The sequence below is a fragment of the Amblyomma mixtum genome, chromosome 3 (assembly GCF_055824585.1).
Source record: "Amblyomma mixtum isolate Tamu chromosome 3, ASM5582458v1, whole genome shotgun sequence".
Taxonomy (NCBI): domain Eukaryota; kingdom Metazoa; phylum Arthropoda; class Arachnida; order Ixodida; family Ixodidae; genus Amblyomma; species Amblyomma mixtum.
Window position 1 is genome coordinate 254,351,729 of NC_143014.1, and position 22,734 is coordinate 254,374,462.

Below are 22,734 nucleotides of genomic sequence, written 5' to 3' on the forward strand. Positions count from 1 at the left end.
AGAACGACGCAGTGAGCTATGGAAAGGAAAATGATAGGGCAACGTTAAGAGATCGGAGGAGGGCGGAGTGGGTGAAGGAACAAACGCGGGTTAATGGCATCTTAGTTGAAATCAAGAGGAAGAAATGGGCTTGGGCAGGGCATGTAATGCGAAGACAAGATAACCGCTGGTCCTTAAGGGTAACGGAGGGATTCTAAGAGAAAGCAAACGTAGCAGGGGACGGCAGAAAGTTAGGTGGGCGAATGAGACTAAGAGGTTTGCGGGGATACAGTGGCAGCAACTCACAAAGTGCAGGGTTAATTGGAGAGACATGGGAGAGGCCTTTGCCTTGCAGTGGGTGTAATCAGGCTGATGATGATGATGATGATGATGAAAAGATAAAATATTTGATGCAGGCCATGCAAACGACTTACATAGACCTACCAACCAGCTTGCGCATCATAGGCAATATTTTGTTTTGCAATTAATTGATTAGCAATTAAGATCATTTTACTAGACGCGTAAATATTGACTTTACAGAGCAAATGTGAAAAGCAAAGTTAGAGAGCACCTTGAGAAACCCCCATTGTGTTTGTTTGCGATAAAAAAGCCTCACATGTGTCGCATTTCCGAGCTCCAAAGAAAGTGCGCGAAATACAAAAATCACGTGGCTAGCACATTCGCGCGCCACGATTGTTGCGCTGGTTGAGGTGTCCACTGTTCCAAGAGCGTAGTTATGCGCCTTCTCTGTGGTTCAGGTATCCACCGAGATGTGGACACCTCGCACTCACCTCACGCTACGTATATCCCGGTATAGCAGAGCTAAGCCACTGCCAATATTATATACACCACGAACCACACAGATGGCGATGCGCGATCGCTACTGCAGATCAGAGAGGTGGAGAGAGAGAGAGAGACTGTCGGCGAGGCGTTAGAAAGCGCGCGGTCGCGGCGGCGGCTCCGGCAGCGGCCCCGGAGCGCCACCTGCGCGGCGTGTGACGTCACCCGCTCCTCGCGCATGCGCAGCTTGGCCTTTCCAGAGCTTCGCGAAATGGCTTGGCGATTAGCGTAGTGTTGCTTTCGCAACAATATGCCGAAGGTGGTTGCGCCTCAACTTGCGCTGTCACGCTTGCAGACTGGCTCGCGAGGGCGTCGCAACCGCTGTCGACATATCGGCCTGCCGGAGCAATAGGGTCGTCGCTCCATACCAGCAGCTGATTTCGTTCACTCAAGCCATGATTGAGAGCAGCACAATCGTGGCGCGCGAAGGCGTTAGTCATGTGATTTTTTTGTATTTCGCGGACTTTCTTTGGAGCTAGAAAAAATGGAACACGTGAGGCTTTCTTTATGGGAAATAAATAGAATCGGGGTTTTTCAAGGTTCTCGCCAACATTGCTATTCACATGTGCCGTCTAAAGTTAATATCTACGCATTTAGAAAACTATCTTAATTACTCCTTAATTAATAGCAATACAAAAAATTGCCTAGATGTGCAAGCCGGCTGGTATCTGTATGCAAGTGGTTTCCATTCCCTATCTCAAGTATATTTTTTTTAACCCTTGGCTAACGTTAGCTTGCACACCCCGTATATAGGGGTTGTTTATATTCTGTTCATTTCTCTATCACCTGTTTGAGGGTGTAAATATCGTCTATTATCGAGTATCATTTACGAAAGCCTGCATGCTCATTTTATTGATTGAAATGTGAGGTTGTCCTGATTATTTTTGCGGCTATATTAGTGAATACTTCGTCGGGAACGGAGATTAACATCATCGGTCTGTAATTTTTCAAGTATTTGACGTCTTCTTTCTTCAGAATTAAGATAATTTTAGCGTTCTTTCAAGCTTCTGGTAGGCTAGAGGACAAAAGGCGTTGCGTATACAGGTACGCTAGTTTTTCTAGCACAATCTCCCCTCCATCCTTCGAGAGATCTGCTGTCACCTGATATTTAGCAGCTGCTTTCATTCTATGCTTTGCTCCTAAGGCTTTCGTTACTTCCTTTTTCTTTAATGGCGGGATGTCCAAATGCTGCGTGGTACTGCCTCTCTCATTAACGTTCTAATTTCATTGGCAGCTGTATAGATTTGTGTAGAAGTGTCTGTCTTCTTTAACTATGTTATTCATATTGCAAACGCCAATGCCCGTTTTCGTCTCTTAGTACATGCATATGGTTTTTACCTTTGGCTAGTTTCCTCTTCACTGCTTTTAGTCTACCTCCGTTCTTTCGAGCATGATCAATTTTCTCAATATTAATGTTCCTTATTTCGGCTACCTTGCACTTATTTGTAAACTTTGATAGCTGTGGCAGTTCTATTCTACCTGTAGGGTTAGAGGCTTTCATGCTTTTGCGTTTCTTAATCAGATTTTTCCTCTCCTGAGATAGCTAGCCGGTATCCTGTCGAACCATCTACCGCCTACTTTAACTGCGCACTCCGTATGACAGGTGTGAAATTATCGTACAGAGATAATCTCACAGCACACAGCAATCAACCCACCGAGTGCATCAAGAAAATTTTCTTCTTCACTTTTTCTAACTGCCACGCACAACTGCATGGAAGGAAGTATATTTGCTGAGCAATACCTAAATATCAGCATGTTGTTGGGTGGCTTCAGCAATATTTCTGAACATAATGAATACGACTATTTTTATTTCAGCCGTACGGCAAACTATAAAAAGATGTGCAAGGCCGCTAGGCATTGCGGATGGAAACTGTTTCTTGACCTGCTCAGATGTAAACGCAGTATCGTTACGGCGGTAGGTGGTCTGGATCCTGCCTAAATCTGAATGCCTGTTAATCCGCGTGAGCAAGGACCACTCTTATTACATATGCATGAAGTGCCCCTGTGCCAGTCTATAAAAATATAACTGCAGGCACAATGAATTACATGTTTTTGTGCTTACAGTGTCTCGCTAGTGACTGCACAAATTGCAGAGGATCAGGGTCCAGCTGTGATGCCAGCATCCCTAGCCGTCAGCAAGGGTACGCACTTTCTAGTCAGCAGGATCTGCCGAGTATGCGTGATCTCGCCAACCCTGTCTTTGTGCTGCGTAAGGTGTTTGACGATTTAAGGAGGTGACCGTTTGACGAAAAATATGTACCTAGGCATGTCCGCACAACCTTGTGCCGGTTGGTAGGGCGGTGTGGTAACTGTACATGGCTCGCTGTAATTGAATATTGCCAACTAGTACGGCCGAAGCGCATGTAAGTGTGAAGAGGTAAACTTTCGATATCGTCATGTAGGGTTAGAGAGTAGGTGGCCCAGTAGTCTGCAATGTCACCCTGTCGATATGTGCTGTCAGGAAGTGGTTAATTGCTTCGTAGGTCGGGAACGAAGGGCGCTAGTGGCAAGGGCTCCTTTGCTGCACAGGAAGGAGAAGCCGTAGCTGTTGCCACTTTAGGGCGGAAAGTATTTATTTCTACGAATTGGACGAAATTTTTATAAGGACTTACACATTGATTCGGCTCTATTGCTGCACTCAACAGCACCATAGTCCTGGTGCATGCAGCTGCTGGCTGCACAGTGAAAGGTACTGGCTCTGAAGGGTCTGGTCGAAGGTATTTGCACTGAGATATGACTGAACAATGCCAGATCAGCCACATTTATTTCTAATGCCTTTAGGTTTAGAAAGGTGGCTCTCGTGCTACCTATAATTCCTACTTTGTTTTACATTTCATGCCTTCGCAACAATTACACTTACCTGGGTAGTTCATAAGTTTGTATCAGTAGCATGGCCCCGGCAATTACTCGTGTCACTTTGCATTCAACTTTTAGATATTCACCTGACGTCATGAATGCGTGCCTTTTTTTTGTGAAACGCCCAGCTTCAGCGGTGCCGACCAGAGGAAGGGGGGATAACAGTAGTCTTTCACTGTGCTGCATGGACGCGAAAATGGCGACCACTGCATGCCTCCTATACAGCGCGTCCCACTGTTATACGCACTCCGTTGAATGCTTCTGTCAGCGAAAGCGGTGCATTTTTCGTGCTCGAATTTCGCAGAGAAATGGCCTTTGGACGTCAGTACTGTTTTATACCAATTTTATTTTAAATACTTGCCTGCTTTGACAAGACGTCTGATATTGGCATATTCTGCGGCAACGGGGAAACCAAACAAGCCGTTGACTCATCAGTGGCACTGGTGGCACCATCATTTTTTTTCTGTTACGAAATCTCCATAACAGAGTAATGGTGATTAGGAGCGGCAGATGACACCATTGGGAGGCGAGCGCCGCTCCTGAATTTCATCCTCGCCTAGGTGCGCTGTTGTCAGTAGTCCGACGCGCAGAGCGCTGGGCAAGGCTGGCCGCGCGGCCAGAATCTGGCTTCACCGTGCGTGATAAAGTCCTGGATTTATTTCAGTTCCCGGTCTATGCCTCAGCGTCGTATAGTTGTAAGAAGTGAGAAGTTCTAGGCTTGCAGGGATTAAAACTCTGCAGTTGTATCACGCCAGAGCGATCGACTGTCACACCGCACTCTTCAGAGAGGAATCTCGGGATTTTTTTCTTGGGCTCTGTAAAGCATGCCTTGACGTACTGCTGTTGATTCAACAGTAGGGCCTTGACCACTTCCTCAATGACTACAGAATCAATCTGGGTAATTTTTTGGTTCAATTGTTTTATGCGTAATTTAGCTTACAGGACACTCAGCCTGCTTCTTTTCTTTTGCGCTGCTCGCAGCTTCAGCCTGTATGAAAGCGACTGGGCCCTAGTTTTTACTCTGCTTCGGTGGAATGCCTGATTAAGGAGCAAGTCTCCTCAGGTGCTTGCACTCTGTGCAGCCTTTTTCCGGCATTTTGGTAGCGCCGCAAGACGGGCTGAAAGTACAGCCACCACAAATCAACTCTTTCTGCACTGCTTTCATCTCAAATTCTGCATAGGATTATGGAGTCTACGTCCGAAGAAAGGCTTCTGCGATTTCAATGTCAGTAATATCAGCGGTTTCGATTTTTCGGGTTCGTACAAAAGCCCTCACTTGAAACAGTCCTCTCATTTGTTGCCATGAGCAGATCATGTTGTACAGCGCCCCGCTCGTTGTCGTGAAATCTTAACAGTTTCGTCGTTCATCACGTGCGTGAAGCAACCCTGACTGTACTGCTCGTGGAAATGAAGCTCTCATAGCGCCAACTTAGCGTTCATATATTTGTCGGCAGGGGGACAGGTCGTCCCCAAGCTTGGAAGCGCGCAGCGTGCTTCGGCACACAAAAGAGGGACACTCGCTGACCCTGCTGCCTCGAATACACATCGTCAGACGTGCAGTCAGGAGCGAAGCAGTGACGCTGTCTCGCTTTCTTTGCGCTGGAGTTCATCTCTCCTGCAGAGTTTGGCATTCACGTTAGCATGTTGTCGATAGTGTGACGGAATCCCGTCTGGCCGGGGGGATACATGTCAAAACAGAGACGCCGACCAGTAAAATGAAAAATTGTAATTGACGTATCGGCGCCCAGAACGGGGGCCTTGTTCACAATGGAATCACACCAATAGGGTTCGTCTTTAAAAGCTATAGTAATCGCCGTAAGGATCGCGCGTAAATCGGGTTAAGATTGCCCTTGTTACGATTAAGCGTGTGAGCCGTCGTCTGTATCACCAGGGACTCGAGATGAAGCCGTGATGCTGTCAGTATTTCTTTCTCGATGATTCTTGCCTTTTCGTGCGGTGAGCCAGTTTCTGACACACCTGAACAGCCAGGAAGACGCCATTCAGTTCCCGTTGGAAGAAGTGGCGGACGGCAGTCTACCTTTTCTGGACGTCCTCGTCTCAAGGAAAGGCCAGAAGTTGTTGTTTAGCGTATATAGAAAGGCTGCACACACAGGCCGCTACCTACATTTCACTTCCACCCATCATGCCGCCCAAAAAAGAGCCGTTGTGAGCAGTTTAATGCAGCGGGCCTAGAAGATATGGACAAGCACCACTGACGCCGCTGCGGACGCGTCAAGGGTACGAAAAGATCTCACTAGCTGCGGTTACCCAAGCCATTTCGTCAGGTCAACAGAACGACGGCTATCACGACCTCGTCAACCTGACGCCCGTCTTCCGCCCAAAAAACGTGCGGCTATTTTTTATGTGCCGAAAACAAGTGAATGCCCCGCCCGTGTATTACGAGAGTATAACGTGCAAGTTGCCCATGTTCCCGCCAAGAAAATTTGACAACAACTGATGAACGTCAAAGACCAGTTACCAAAAGAGAAGTTCCCAGGAGTTGTCTACGCCATCCCTTGCGCAGATTGCAACGGTGTTTACATCGGCGAAACTGGAAGTTATAAGAAGCGCTTACAGCAACAGGCTCCTGATGTGCAGAAAGAAAATACCCGCAATAACGCCTTGGCAGAGCACGCGGTGACGCAAAATCACAAAATCGTTTGGGAAAAGGCAAGAATCATCGAGAAAGAAAAACTGACAACATCACGGCTTCATCTCGAGTCCGTGGTGATACAGGCGACGGCTCACACGCTTAATCGTAACGAGGGCAATCTTAACCCGATTTACGCGCGATCCTTACGGGGATTACTATAGCTTTTAAAGACGAACCCTCTTGGTGTTATTCCATTGTGAACAAGGCCCCCGTTCTGGCCACGGGAACGTCAATTACAATTTTTCATTTTACTGGTCGGCGTCTCTGTTTTGAAACATTGGCATGTTAGCACCGAAATACATCTTGCCATAAACGCGATAACACGCTGGCAGCAAAGACGAAAAAGAGCCGCCGCGATAAACTGCACACGTAACATCCGCTTTCAGATGCTCCTAACTGTGAGCCACAGAGAAAGCGCAAGCCACCGCGTGATCGCATCAACAAGGCGACGGCAGCGCCGCGGCCGCAGCGCTTGATAGGATCAATCTTCCATTCCTGATATGCGGGTGCTGGCCTCACCTCTTCCTTCTAGCCACCATATCAGAATTGCTACAAAACGTTATGTCGCCAACGCTGGGACAGTGGCTCCCTTTCCTTCGCCGCCATGGCAGATGATGCGAGTCTCCGACTGCTTGCGATCTAATCAGGCAAGTACCACAAGCAAATATGGAATAAAACAAGATTGGTGACCAAATGTAATTTCTGTAGGAATTATGAGCACGAAAAAAGGACCGCTTTAGCTGACAGAAGCGTCCTACCACGCGCGCACAATTGTTTAATACCCTGTATGTCACAATTTCCTGAGCTCAGCAAGACCAACCCTACACTTACGACCGCCAAGCGTGTAGCTTGTTACTTGTATTAGCTTGAACAAATGAGGAATATTTACGCCACTATGCAACACTACCTAACTTTTGGACTGAACTATATTTTCAGCCTGACGCTTGTTATAGTCAGCCACCCATGTAACCGGTGCGAACGTTCGCGTCACGCTATGAAAACGTCATTGTTTCGCACAAATACTTACCAGGCTCCATTTGGGCTTCAGGGCTTGTTGCTCGGTTATTGTTATCAGTGCAGAAACGGGGAGCCTTTGGCAGATTCTAGGCGTTGTAATCGCGCTCTGTATCACGTCGGCATGCCCTAGGTCGCGGTTCGTCGAAAATTTTTGAAGTCATATTAGACCCCATTCTCACGAAGCACACGTCCGACATTGCGAGAATATCGCTCGCGAACGGCATAGCGCTTGCTACAAACCAATCACAGGAAAAAGTGAAGATCCATAGACGTTACGGGATTGCAAAACAGGGGAGTGGGGCAAACATGGGATCTTCGAGAAAGCGGAACCGTGTTCGCCGAGGCACTACAACGGAAGAAGCGAGGCGTGGGCGGGCTCAGGAGCACGCTACCGCGTTTGGGGCACATCACACATGCGGCAGCAGGCGAGAAAACGTAGTCCGATCGCTTCCAGCTTTCATTTCGGCCATACCTCCTCTGAACCAGAAATATGTACCAGTGCTATGAAATCATTACTTCAGACGTGTTCAGAAAGAGTAATAAATATTACTTTTTCTGTTTTCACGTTTTTCGCTTGAGCGAGGTTCAGTCTCGCGAATGAAGAGTCCACGCGTATTTTTATTTCCGTGTGCTTAAGTTGTGGCTATTTTGTCTGCGACTGAACCTATTTATTCACTGAAACCAGCAAAAAACAAAATCAAAGTGAAACAGAAAACTTTTTAGTGCACCTTGACGGTCTCAGAGGGACTAGGCAGTAAAACATCGGCAGAATCGGCGAGGGCACTGGTGCTAGAGCACAACAATTATGTTGAAATATTATTGGCAGCGCTTCCTACAAGAACTGCTTGAATAGCGGGGCAGCATTGTGGGTTTGGTTTGATTGATGGGGTATAACGTCCCAAAGCGACTCAGGCGATGAAGGACGCCGTAGTAAAGGCGTCCGGAAATTTCGACCACCTGGGGTTCTTTAACGTGCACTGACATCGCACAGTACGCAGGCCTCTAGAATTTTGCCTCCATCGAAATTCGGTACCGCGGCCGGGATTGAACTTGCGTCGTTTGGGTCACCTGCCGTGCACCATAACCACTAAGCCACCGCGACGGGACGCAGTACTGTTACAACTGATACCAGCTGGACACCTTCATGTTTTGAAGGCTGGCGTTTGTGCTACTGTAAAGGCACGCGATAGGCGGGCAATAAAGGTATTTACGTTCCGAAAAGTTAAAAAGTCGAAAGGTGCAAAGAGGTGCACGCAGAAAGCTGTCATGCCGAATGCTCACTATGCTGACTTAATTTGCACTGCCGGAATGTGTTTAATGACAGAATCGTTGTTTTTCTTGTGTATCGTCACCACGCTTGCCATTTAGCCGCAACAGATATTCCAATGAATGAAATAATGACCTTAATATTTGGTTGGTTGTTTGGCCTCAAATAAAATAGCACATACCCACTACGTGGGAGTACCCACATACGCACTACCAAGACACAGGTGGTGAACTGATGGAAAGAGGAGCATTTATAGAGAAAAGGGTGTAGTAATAGGGTATAGGCTGACAGACTGGGCGACTCAGCGACAGGGGACCTGTTAGCTGGGAGATCGAAGACGGGACGATGGATTTTTGTGCGAATTCGAATGTAATGCATGTAATGCTTCAATTTTGCACAGAATGAAAGAGAGGGAAAAATGTTCAAGCCCCAGATAACAGCAGGACCTACCTTTTCTTCTTTTGCCAGCTGTTTCAAAAATACCAGCTGTTTCAAAAATATTGTTTTCAACTTTGCACCACACGCAGCCGCGTGCGGATGCAGAACCGAACCACGACATTTCTGATATCGTCTTGGCTCCGGCTCCGCTAGAGCGGGAAGAAAAAGTCAGAATACGACTATGCAGCAGACCAGTAAGTACTTTGTTGCGCATTAGTGTGAGCTTGTTATGAACTGACAGGTGAGCATGCTGAACTTGCAGTGATTTAGCAGCTGAACCATATTGTCACGAATAATTTGCGCCACGCAATCGGGGAGAGAACAACTGCTACAGGCTGCCGAGCGCTCGCAAGCAAGATGGCGAAGGACTTCTACTTCCTTCATTTCTGAGCTGTATCAATATCATTAAATAAAGAGCGATTTGTTTTTCACTTTTAGCGCGAAAGCACTACTACACTAGCACCTGCACCTGCCGTTCGCTGATGCGCGCTTGATCCAGTCCCGCCTGTGTGCGTCATGATCACAATCGGTGTCCAAAAGCAGCACACTCAACCTGTCAACGAGAATTATCATCGTTTAGAAGGGCTGTTCATTCAACTTGCCGGGAATCCAAATCGCTTGGACTGTTTGAAAAAAAAACTGGATATAAAGCCACGGTTGAAGTTTAATGGTGGCGACGTGCAAAAACGCCCGTGTACATATTTTGGAGCCCGTATGTTTGAGATGACCATATACTCGATACTAGTCCAGCCCCCTTTTCTACGGAATAACTCGTTTAGAGAACAGGCTGGTGCTCTGCCATGAAAAGTCCGTTAGGCAGCGCAACCACATGAAGCGAGAGGCTGTGCAGCACTGCTGTTTTTTGTGCAAATAAATTAATTTATTCATTTTAAACACGATACACAGCTCTACCGCACAGAGAAAGGTTGTAGAGGAAAAAGGCACATTCTAAAGCAAGCAGATGACTTCTAAGGAAAATCATAACTCGAATAACACTTTTTATGGGTCAAAGAAAGACAAGAGTAAACGTGTCCACCATTGTATTTTTCAGTCAATGCTTCTGCGGTTTTGTCTCTACGAGTAGTCTGTATTCCTTTCAGCAGCCACACTACCATGATAAAGGCCTGAAAAGATGAGCATACTAAACACCCCTGTGAAGACGCATAGAATATTTCTTGCTTCTTTCTCAAAAATAAGCGCCAATATATAGCAATCTAAATATGCGGGAAGGTTTTATTTCTCAGTCACATAAAATGCGAAACCTCTTAGCAGGTGCGTTATGTGCAAAGATGGCGATACTATGTAGTATAACATCGTTGCCACGCTGCTCGCATAAAGTATAGAACGTGCATAAACAGCTAATGTTCTCGGCACGGGTACAAGTGACGCCTTTTTCAGGAAGAGTTTAATTTTCCATGAACAGTATCCGTGTTCCCACTACCGAACTAAAACGACAAGAGTGATGCTCGTTCGCAAGTTTAGGGCACTAATCTGCATTGTTATTGAGAGCCTAGGTGCACTTTTACTGCCGCCTTTCGTAGTGCGTGGTCACACTACTCATTTCTAAGCACATAGAAGGTACCCTACCAAAATCTCCCGCTACTCAAGAACGCTTCAAAACCAGCGCATCAATTTGACTGTTGCTGACCCTGTTTGACACTGCACATGTTTGATGTGATCCATTTGAGACAATGTGCTTGCTTTACGTCGTCGTGAAATCGTCAGGTCCAGGAATGTGCGCCAGACGAGGGAGCAACCTGCTACACAACGACAGAAGCCTCTGTCTGATCGAAGGCAACAAGCGCATCACGGCAATAAATCTGTCCACTCCACCAAAGTTCAGTGCATGCGGCAGTTAGCGCTGGCCGCCTGCAAGGTCGATGTCTATGTTGTAAGCTGCGTCTGCATGATCAGTCCTCACAGGCTGGTTTAGTTCGATTACTTGCGTTTGTTCTGCGGTCATGTCGGTGGCACCCGCACCCAGCGGCGATGGATTTGTTAAAATCACCGCAACAGCAGTCAACAAAACTAATACTCCAATGACCAGAACGAGGAGCGTCATCACCAAGGGCTCATGAGCCTCGGGCCAGAAGGGGCCCGATTTGCGGTCTAGGCTGTCTGCATCCGCCATCTCTTCTGCCTGCATAGGATGTACAAGTGTCGGATTTTGGATGACGGAGTTTTCAGTTGTAGCTGGATGGTTATCCAGAGAATTCGGAGGTCCAGTTGCTGTAGGAGAGGCACCCGAATCCGAAAGCTCGTTTGCTAAGTTAATGGTCATTTCGGGTACCTGTTCTCCGAATGGTACAGCTGGTATGTAAAGAGGATCGGCAGAGCTGAGGTTGCGTTGCGTCAGGGATGATGCCTGTTTCGGTATCCTTGCAGCTGGTTCCGAGGACATTTTAGGACTGCTGAGTTGGCGATTGTGGCCACGGTTTGTTGATGCCCAAAGTTTGTTGATGCCCGACGCAATGACCGCAATGGCTGGCGCTACCGCTGCATGGCCCGTAGTGGCGCCCTGTTGCGGTGCGCTTCCGGCTTCAGCGTCACGGTGCCATCGAAGAGGCTGGCGGCGATGTCTCTTCTCTGGCTGGCGACGCTGAGGAGGCCGATCAACTCCGGCCCTTCATCACTGATGGCGCGCCGATGCCTTTGAGCTTCCGAAACCTGTGTAGCCTGTACAGACGTCGTCGTCGTTGTTGCGGCTGCCTCAGATTCTGCCGTCTTCGTCTTTCTTTCCAACCTTGTGTTGCGAATGGGTAAGTGCGACTGGCCAGGAATAAAAGAATGAGTTTGGGTGTTGATTTTGTTCAGCTTATTTGGTTCATAAGCATCAGATGCTGACATGTTCAAAACGCAAGGTTATAATATTCTGCATTTTTAAAATCAAAGGTTTAAACCCTTGAAGTACAAGGACATGTACGTCCCCGATTTTTACGATTTTTTATTGTGAGCAGTGACGTTCTGTCACAGGAAATCCTGCTGTTGGGGAGCTACACGCTAGATTTGTCATATTATCGCGCATAGGTGGACAGCAGTCTTAGTGAAAGCGCGCCAAAGCAGGAAGAAGATTCCAGGGTAGGCTTGTTGTTACCTGCCATTTTCCAGCGATAGGGACATAATGTGAGCATATCTCTGCTTGAGTATAACAAGATTTTTTTTACCATTCATTCGCGGGACAAAAATGAACAGGAAAAGCCATTGAGTTAGTCTCCTTCTCCTTCGATTTATCATCTACCTGTCACCATGTCTGTGCCTGTCCTGTCTCTCGCTTACTTTTCGGCCGTGGCAGCCAAGGCGCCTCTCTTTTTTGGAAAAATGTGGGGGCTTGGCGGCGGCATTTTTGACCTCCCGCGTGGACGTTTAACCGCTAGCGACGCTGTAGGGTTTTTGAACGCCATTCCGCCCGCTCCCGTATTGTCGCCTGGAGCGCTTGCATGTTGTAGGAACGGGGAGCGGTGGGTTGAATGCCACGGCACCCTTCGCGAACTTTGCGGACGATGCTCGTTAGCATCGCGGCTTTGTCTCACCATTTCTTCGTGTTTTTTTTTTCTTCTTTTCACTATCTCCGTCTCGTTTGTACGTGGCGCCTGAAGAGTTTTCGTTTGCCAGTGTAGGCGTTGTCCGTTCGCCAGAAGCGGAAGTGTAGGTAATTGTCTCCCTTCCTCCCGAATAACCTGGCCGTGCACCAAGGATGTAGCAGCGCAACGCCACAGTAAGCACTGCACACTGGTGTCAGAACGACGCACATCACAGAGTGGGTATTTTTAAGGGGTTGGTGGTGTTATGTTTGGCTACGTCAGTGGAACAGAACCACCGAGGTAAGGGCCACTTAGACCCGAAGCCGCCTCAGGGAATCTTCACCCGTCCGGTTAGGAAGAGGGAAAGAGGATCGTTCTTGTTTTTCGTTCCGCTGATGGATAGGCTTCTGGGCGATGGAGGCCTCTGGAGGGAGAACGTGGGTGCAGACATACTGGCGATGGGTATGATTGGGTGGCTGGGTGGCCGGGGTGAGTGGACGGAGGCTCGTAGGTGGGAGGTGCACCCACCGGAGGGTGCCCCGATCTGTCAGGGGCGTTAAGGGCTTGAAGGCTTCGCACGGACGAATATACCACAATGTAAGAAATATTTCAGGTGTACTAACGGTGCCTCCGCAGCAGTGTAAATCTCGTCCCAGCTTCCAAACATCACCACGAGGTGGCGCAACAGTACAGGAGGCTGGCTTGTAAAAAATGGCTGACACCGCCATTAGAAGCCCTTTGGCGGACATTCCAGCGCCAGGCACATGGATGGGGCTTGCACTGCCATGGGCAGCGATGAGCAAGTAAGTCAGACATGTTTAGACAGGAACAGCTATACACAGGTGGCAGCTAAAAAGTGTAGAGGCGATACAGAGAAGGGGACACCGCTAAACCCAAGGAATGAGGTCACAGTCACTGATAAGAGGCAGGAAGATCCGGAAGTTAGGAAGGAGGGGAGAGTATCCTAGTGCTTATCACTGATGACTAAAACATGAGGCGCTGGAAAAGAACTATACTGGAGCGTGCAAAAGGTAATAGGCGGATAGCAGTCGGGGTATTCCCAGGGAGGACAATGGATGAGTTACTGAGAGAGACAAAAAGTGAACTTTCCTAGAATGTTGCGAGGCATAACTTGGTAGTGGTAGCGGCGGGGCTAAATGATATTCTGAATGGTGACGCCGCACATGTAGTGAAAAGATTAGCTGAGGGAGTTGGCGGTATAGGGGCGATTGCACAGCAAGCGCGGATCGTGGTGTGCACAGTGCCGGAGGTACAAGGAAAGAATGAAGAGGTTGCTAACGACGTTGTAAATCTTAGTCGAGAGACAAGGACGTTAAGCATCGAGAAAGGCTTTGAGGTGGTAGATATAAACAAGGAAGTGCACAGAGCAGGCTTGGGCAGAAGCTTTCGACGAGATGTCATCCATTTCAGTGGAAGGGTAGGAGAAGAGATAGGCTGGCGCCTGGGTGGTGGTGGTGTGACATTTTTATTAGAACATCCTTTCTATTAGGCGTTCAGTACGTCCTGGGCCAATGCGACGAGGGCACGTTGCAGTGTCAGATCCAGGAAGGCGAGCCAGACGGGCCACGGTGGGGGTGGGGGGAAAGAATAGGCGGGGGACTGGAAGGCTGCGGTGCCGTCCTCTCTCCCATTCTCTTTAACCTAGGCATTGTCCCACTCGCCCGGGCCTTAGCCGATATTCCCCACCTTCATTTCGTCTTCTATGCAGACGATCTCACCTTGTGGGTCACCACTGGCTCACCGGGAGAGGTCCAAACCGCACTCCAACATGCACTTAACGCCATTTCCTCAGACCTCTCCCAAGCGGGCCTGCCACCCGCTCCGGAGAAATCAGAACTTTTACTCATAACACTTAGTATATATCGACGGACGATGATCCCCTCCATCTCCCTCACCCTTGCCGGACAGCGCATCCCCCGCGTCGAATCTTGTCGCATCCTGGGTATGCCACTCAATTCGAACACTTTCACCTCTGCCATCAATCAGTCCATACGCGCATGCCACTCAGTAACACACGCGTAGTTTTAAAACATGCCGGCCTCTCCGAGACACACGCCATCCGCCTTGCTCAAGCGCTGGCTCTGAACAAATTCCGGTACTACATACCTTACTCCCCACTTACAAACAGCAAGACAAACTAACCCGGGCCCTCAATACACTATATAAAGCAACACTTGGACTCCCTCCTCAGGCTTCTACAGGCACCCTGTGCAGAACAGCCTTTTCCACCCTCTTCAAGCCCTCCTTAACCTACACCGGGAGTGACAAATCATCCGCCTGTCCAGTACACCAGCTGGGCGGTGGATACTTTCCCAGACTCCCTACGCACCCATCTCTTTCCCAGACCCACCGCAGTCTCCGATCTATCCCCCTAACCTTCGCCTCGCACCCATTCCATGCAACGTATCCGCACACACACACGCAGGCCGCCGCCAAGCATACGCATGCAACCACAAGCCACCTTTGGACGCAACGGCGGTGGCCTACACAGACGCCTGTCTCACGGAAACCGCGGGCTCCACAACAGCCTTCTTCCTCCACTCTTCCTTCTCTACAACCAGCACTCACACAACCGGTCCATACACCTACCCACCCTCCACGCTCGCCCTAGAAATACATGGGATCGCCGATGCCATCACCCACTTTGCCACCCTACCCCCCACCCCCCAATACGTTGTCTATACCGACTCGCGTTGTCTATACCGACGTGCCTTCCATGAAAGAGCCCACCCTTTCCTTACCCGATCGGCCTTAGATGCCGCCCTCTTAGCATTAAGCCCACGACCGGTGACCCTTAGGTGGATCCCTGGTCACATGGGCATCCCCGGCAATGAGCTGGCTCACCAGCTTGCCTGCGAAACTATACACCGGTCGCCGGGGATCCCATGGACGAGCCCACCGACGGAGCAGGCGGTCAGGGCTTACAAACGCACTGTCGACGAATACTACGCGCAGCAAAAATTAGATTGAGCTGATTTACCACCACCACACCCATCCTTATTGATCCGTGAAGCTCGCATTCTTCGCCGAATACAGTTTAATCTCCTACATACACCAGCCAAACTTTATCTATACGGGTAAACTTCCACACCTCAGTGCCCAAACTGTCCACACACATATGCAGACATAGAACACTGCCTTACACAGTGCGCCTTGGAGGCCGAGCGGTAGCTTTTTTACGTGGTCCACGGTGGCTCAGGGCGTACTGGTAGGTAGAAGCGAAGTAGTAAATGTAGTAAACTACGAAAAAGAAATTTAACGCCAGGATCAGTTACATAAACATGCAAGGGGGTAGAATGAATGCGAAATGGCTAGAAATAGAACTGCAGTTAAATGACGAAAAAGTAGGTGTCTATGTTCTATGCGAGACACATCTGAGTGATCTAGAAGATCCACCTTTAATCGATGGCTATGTATGGGAAGGGTGCAAGAGAACAACAGCGAAGAAGAAAGGAGGAGGAGTAGGTATCCTGATACATCAGGGAACAATTTGGCAAAGAATAAAATCAACTTGCAAAGAACATGTCTGGGTATCAGGTACAATTGCTGGTTAAAGGAGATGGCTAGGGGTAGTTTATTCAGGGACCGGGGTCAAATGCAGGCAAGAAAAAAAGAAAAAAAGGATCTAGTTAAATGCCTCAATGATGATATAAAGCAGTTTGGAGACAGTGCCGATATTATTCTGCCTGGAGACATGAATGACCACATCGCGGATCGGGATGTATACAAAGATTGTAACAGGAAGTTAATGCTAGACTTCTGTGAGCGGCCCAACCCAGTTATTGTCAATAGAGAAACTAAATGTGAGGGACAAGCACGTGGGAATCCCGTAAAAGGCAGGCGACCATTGACTACTGTCTAATGTCGCAGGACATTTATAGCAAGCTCGCAATAATGCAAATAGACGAAGAGGGGAAGTACAGCCTAGGAAGTGATCATAAACGTATTAGTCTACAGTATGGAGCCCTAGTCAAAAGAGAAATGCAGCGAAGTCAAAAACACAACACAAAATTGAACGACGAACAAATAGCGCTAATAGCAGCCGACATAGTGGAAGCAATTGAGAAACGCCCAATGGAAAAGTGGTATTATAATAAGTTAGAAGTACTCGTCACTACAAAAATTAAACAAATGAAAGGAGTAAACCACTGGAGAGGAAAGAGGAAGCCACGAAGCTGGTGTAATATGAAAATTAGGCAGGCTATCGAATAACGACGGGCGGCTTCAAGGGAACATAGAGAAGCAAAGAGGGTGCTGTTATGTGAAGAGGAAATAGGCGAAAAATGGGAATCTTATCGACAAAAGAAACAGCAAGTTTAGGTCCGCGTCCAGGCTAAAATAAAGCAGTCCTCTGATCAATGGCTGGCTGAAGTTCGTGATGAAAATAACGGGGGGCCAAGAAAACTCTGGAACCATGTAAGCTGGTTGGGAGAAACAAATCAAAGAAAGCAGGAACAGATTAAAAATACTGAGGGAAAATGTTTGGAGGGAGACGATGCTGTGAACTACATTAGGTCAGTTATAGCTTCGTCTTTTAGCAACGACAATAGGGTAATCTCCCCAAGTGAGGGAGCAACACCGGACGGCACAATAGAGAACTCCTTAGAACTGACTAGTCTTAGCTGGAAAAAGGCGGAAGCAAATATTCTTACAACTACATCCGCAGGGATAGACGAAATTCCAGTTAAGCTGATTAATGAACTTGACCCAAGAAGCAAGGAAGCGGTGATAAAAGTATTCGAGACAGTCATAAGAAATAAGCAAATTCCGCACAGCTTGAGACAGAGTAAAATGAATTTGATTTATAAAGGGAAAGCAGATAAGTTGAACATAAAGTCGTTCCGTCCGATTACGAGAACATCTGTTATATACAGGCTGGCAATGCAGGCGGTGAAATTAAAAATGCACTCATGGGTTGAAGGTAATAGGATACTCGGAGAACTTCAGAATGGGTTCAGAAGGGGTAGACGGTTAAACGAAAGCCTGTTCGTGCTTACCCAATGCATAGAAATAGCTAAGGCGCAAAAAATACCTCTATATTTAGCCTTTCTGTACATAAGTGGTGAATACGATAATGTGAACAGAGAACTCCTGTGGAGCATATTAAAAGATGTAGGCATCCGTCCTGAGGTAATTGATTTTGTACAGGAAATCTACCGAGATAATAAAGTCGAAATTAGTTGGGAAGGGATAAAAAGTACCACATCTGGGGGGGGGGGGGGGGTACACAAAGGATTAAGGCAATGTTGTCCTCTATCACCGCTGCTGTACATGCTTTCTGTGATAAATGTGGAAAGAAGGCTACAAGAAAGTAATCTAGGTTACTGGCCGCTGTCTCAACAAAAGGCTAAAAGAGCACAGTGACAATTTAGCACGTGTTGCTACTCCAGGCCACGTAGCCAAACATTGCGGGGACTGCAGCGCAGAAGATGACAGCGACGATAAATGTGAACCTATGTACAGGCAATGCAGTGTCATAGGGAAACACCGAGACGCATTACCAAGAGAGGTAATAGAAGCTTGTATAATTATAAGATTGCAGGACGAGTGAATAACCGCACCATCAGTGGCATTGTCCCAGAAAGAAATCAAATATCTAGAATGTGAAATCTGACACGTGCCGGCTAACCGCCGTTCTTGTACCCTTGCGCATTCCTGTGGCCATTCTTGTATGTGTTTTTCCTGTTCTGATCGCCAGGTGGTATAAAGACCCTACTGGTCTCGAATAAAATTTAGTTGACAGTCAGCGCTGTTATGTCCCCTTCTTGTTTGGTGCCGTCGTTGAGCTGTAATAATGAATGTAGGTTATAATCTGTTGCACAGATTAGGCGGAAATGTAGTGGAGCAGCGGCTCCTGGGTTTAATGTATACGGACGATATTGCAGTGTTAGCAGATAGCCAGGAAGATTTCCAAACTTTGGTTAATTGTTGTGGAGACGAAGGAGACGCTCTAGGATTCAGTTTTAGCGCAACTAAGTCAGATGTGATGATTTTCAACGATACAACTGATCAGGTGCTTACAATACAAGGCCACGAAATACCCAAAGTGGCCGAATACAAATGCCTCGGGATATGGCTAAATGAAGACAGATATACACAGAAAAGTATGAACAGTCTCTCAGGGCAAAAGGACGAAGAGACGCCGGGATAATGAAACATAGGGCATTATGGGGGTACAACAAATATGAAGTATTGAGAGGTATTTGGAAAGGAATAATGGTGCTGGGGTTTACTTTCGGCAATGCGGTTCTGTGCTTAAGGGCAGAAGTTCAGTCGAGATTGGGCGTATATGAGAGATCTCTTGGAAGATTAGGACTTGGGCCCACGGCAAAACCACAAACGTGGCAGTACAAGGAGATATGGGCTGAGCATCCCTCGAAGCACGGGAAGCTAAGAGTAAAATACTGTATGAAGAACGCCTAAGGAAATTAGACGATAACAGGTGGGCAGCTAAGGTATTTAAATACTTATACGAAAAGAGCGTTGACTCACAGTGGCGGAAAAGAACTAGAAAACTAACCAGTAAGTATGCCGGTCATGAGGACGGAGAAAGAAGGAACATTAAAGGTTAAAAACGCAGAAATAAAAATTGGTTTAATTCAATGGAGAAGAAGCATAGCATACAACTTATATCGATACTGGAAAAGGCAAATCAGGAAAGAATTTTTCTATGATAACTCAAGAGGCAATGCCCTACTCTTTGAAGCTAGGTCAGGGTGTCTTCGAGCGCACAGCTACAAAAAAAAAATCAGCGAAGATGATGACACATGTGCAGTGTGTGGTAGATTTGTGGAAACAATTGAACACCTCATACTCAAAAATGATGGTATAAATCCGGATGTCGATGCAGGCCCAGTCACTCTTCCTGAGGCCCTAGGGTTTAAAGAAAACAATGGTCGTGTTAATAAATCTGCAGTGGAAGTTAGCAAAAAGCGATTGGAGGATTGGTGTACAATTTACCAATTCAAAATAAAACACTCGACAGAAGTCTGTCTGCTTGGGAAATTTAATGTTACGAGAAGGTAAGTGACGCCAACCAAGTAAAATACAGGAAAAACACAACGTTTCGGGACCGGCTCGGCCCCTTCACGGTGTGACTACGGGCGAGCGCAGCTTGGCTTTTTAAGCCCCTGCGTGAAGGACCTCCGGGTCAGTGCCCGTAGCCCATGGACGTAGGATGAGGGGAGTGTCCCCAGGGAACGATTAACTTTCTCTCGTGTTTGCTGAATGTGCCACGACTCGAGTAGAAGCCTCCTGCGTGGGTTAGCTTCCGTTTCCAATACAATGGTGCTGTCGAAGTCAATTGGGTGGTCACACCCTTCACAGTGTTCGGCTACGGCGCTGCGTTGAGGATTCATGTGACGGACGTCCGCTCCGTGTTGGCTCATCCTTTCCGCAAAGTTCTTCGTTTCCCCTATGTACGACGCCGGGCAGACGGAACACAGAATTTTGTACACGACGCCCTGGGCCTTTTCTCTGGGCTGCCGGTTTTTTGGGCGGGGGAGAAGGCGACCGATAGTGCTGGTCGGTTTGTGCGTTGCCAGCACCCCTTCTTTTCCGAGAATGCGAGCCAGCGTCTCGCTCACGCCTCTCACCTAAGGGATGCAAACACGTTTTCGCTTCTGGCATGCGTCTGAGGAAATAATAGATCGCATTTTATTTTGCCTTTCTTGTTTTCTGATAATGCGCCGGATGAATGAGCTTGGGTAGCTGTTCTTTTGGAGGTCAGAAATGACTCGGTTCTTCTCCTTCCTTTTTTCTTCACGTGAGGAACATATGGAGTCGGCTCTCTTCAGTAATGATGTAACGACAGATGCTTTGTGCGGGATGGGATGGTTCGAATCGAAATGTAGGTACCGTCCTGTGTGGGCTGGCTTCCTGTGCACCGAGGACTGCAGGCCTTTGTCGCGCCTTGTAAGTACGACATCCAGGAAAGGCAGGCTGCTTTGCTGTTCATGTTAAACAGTAAATTTTATGGCCGGTTCAACTGAATTTAGATGACTCTGGAGGTTTTCTATCTCTGAGGTTTTCACCACACAAAAGCAGTCGTCTACATAACGGAGGAATAACTTTGGCTTGGGATTAAATGAGGAGAGGGCCCGGCTTTCGGCGTCTTCCATGGTTAGCTTAGCCACAGTGACTGAAATCGATGCCCCCATAACAGTTCCGGTTGTTTGCTTGAAAAATTCTCCGTTGTAGGTGAAAAAGGTACTGCGCAGACAGAGGTCGAGAAGGCGATATACCTCATCAACGTTGAGTGGAGTTCTCTCGTGCAGCGTTTGGTCGTTTTCGAGTGCGCGGCAAGCAACGGACACATCAAGGGGAACCGGTGCGTGTTTGCATCCCCTACATCAGAGGCGTGAGCGAGACGCTGGCTCGCATTCTCGAAAAAGAAGGGGTGCTGGCAACGCACAAACCGACCAGCACTATCGGTCGCCTTCTCCCCCGCCCAAAAAACCGGCAGCCCAGAGAAAAGGCCCAGGGCGTCGTGTACAAAATTCCGTGTTCCGTCTGTCCGGCGTCGTACATAGGGGAAACGAAGAACTTCGCGGAAAGGATGAGCCAACACAGAGCGGACGTCCGTCACATGAATCGTCAACGCAGCGCCGTAGCCGAACACTGTGAAGGGTGTGACCACCCAGTTGACTTCGACAGCACCATTCTATTGGATACGGAAGCTAACCCACGCAGGAGGCTTCTACTCGAGTCGTGGCACATTCAGCAAACACGAGAGAATGTTAATCGTTCCCTGGGGAAACTCCCCTCATCCTACGTCCATGGGCTGCGGCCATTGACCCGGAGGTCCTTCACGCAGGGGCTTAAAAAGCCAAGCTGCGCTCGCCCGTAGTCACACCGTGAAGAAGGGGCCGAGCCTGTCCCGAAACGTCGTGTTTTCCTGTATTTTACTTGGTTGGCGTCACTTACCTTTTCCTAACAATTTACCAATTTATTGGTGGCTGAAAAGCAGAGATGTGACATAAGGTTATAAGTGTAAGAAATCGTAGCGAAAGAAGATGGCGAATCTTAATGATAATTAACAACACAGTTGAACAAAAATAAATAAAAGCTGAGCAAGGTGGCAATTGCCACCACCCCGTTTCAAAGGGGGTGCTCCTATCCATCCATCCATCCATCCATCCATCCATCCATCCATCCATCCATCCATCCATCCATCCATCCATCCATCCATCCATCCATCCATCCATCCGTCCATCCATCCGTCCATCCATCCGTCCATCCATCCGTCCATCCATCCGTCCATCCATCCGTCCATCCATCCGTCCATCCATCCGTCCATCCGTCCGTCCGTCCGTCCGTCCGTCCGTCCGTCCGTCCGTCCGTCCGTCCGTCCGTCCGTCCGTCCGTCCGTCCGTCCGTCCATCCATCCATCCATCCATCCATCCATCCATCCATCCATCCATCCATCCTTCCTAAAAGTACATGCAGCGATGCATGCTGTCAGCAATGCTAAAGTCGTCGTGACTGTTTCGAGTGCGCAGAACGAAATTATTTTATTGTTGACGCCCATCTATGTGACATTGAAAGTAATAAAGTGTAGAATACCCTTTAACAATATTTTACGGACCGCGCTGGTATCTGAAACTGCCGTGATTTTTCCGCGAAATGAGCTTTTTCTCAAGCAATGAACGCCTAAATCAAACCCACTTCAGCTGCACGGTCCTCTTGTGTTTCTCAATAATGTGAAGGACTCTGTTTTTTTCACCATCATCATCATTTATTTTACCATTAAAGGCCTCTGTTCAGGCATTACATAAGGGATATCTTGCCAACGATATCTTGCAAACTCACCCAAAGCTCCTGTTTTGATCTGCCACTTTTCTATTATGAAATTTGTTATGGAACTGTTCGAGGTTTTAAAAAACTTTATAACAACTCATGATGGTTTTTGTTCATTGCGAAAGTAGTAATGTGTTCGATGTAATACTGACAGCCATAGATTAACTGGCAAGGAGCGCGCGTACCCGCTTATTCCCCGAGTCACACGAATTATCTAAAGGTAGTAGTTTGATGCGCTTGTGCTAGAAAGAAGGTATGAATTTTATAGGCATACAGGTTGGTTGGTTTTATGGGGTTTAACGTCCCAAAGCGACTAAGGCTATGAGAGACGCCGTAGTGGAGGG

At 47.9% G+C, this 22,734-nt stretch overlaps 1 pseudogene; it reads right to left on the bottom strand.

Moving 5' to 3' along the window:
* Positions 1 to 20,183: 20,183 nt before the first annotated feature.
* LOC149354402 (uncharacterized) lies at positions 20,184 to 20,751 on the bottom strand (annotated as a pseudogene).
* Between the last annotated feature and the right edge of the window lie 1,983 nt (positions 20,752 to 22,734).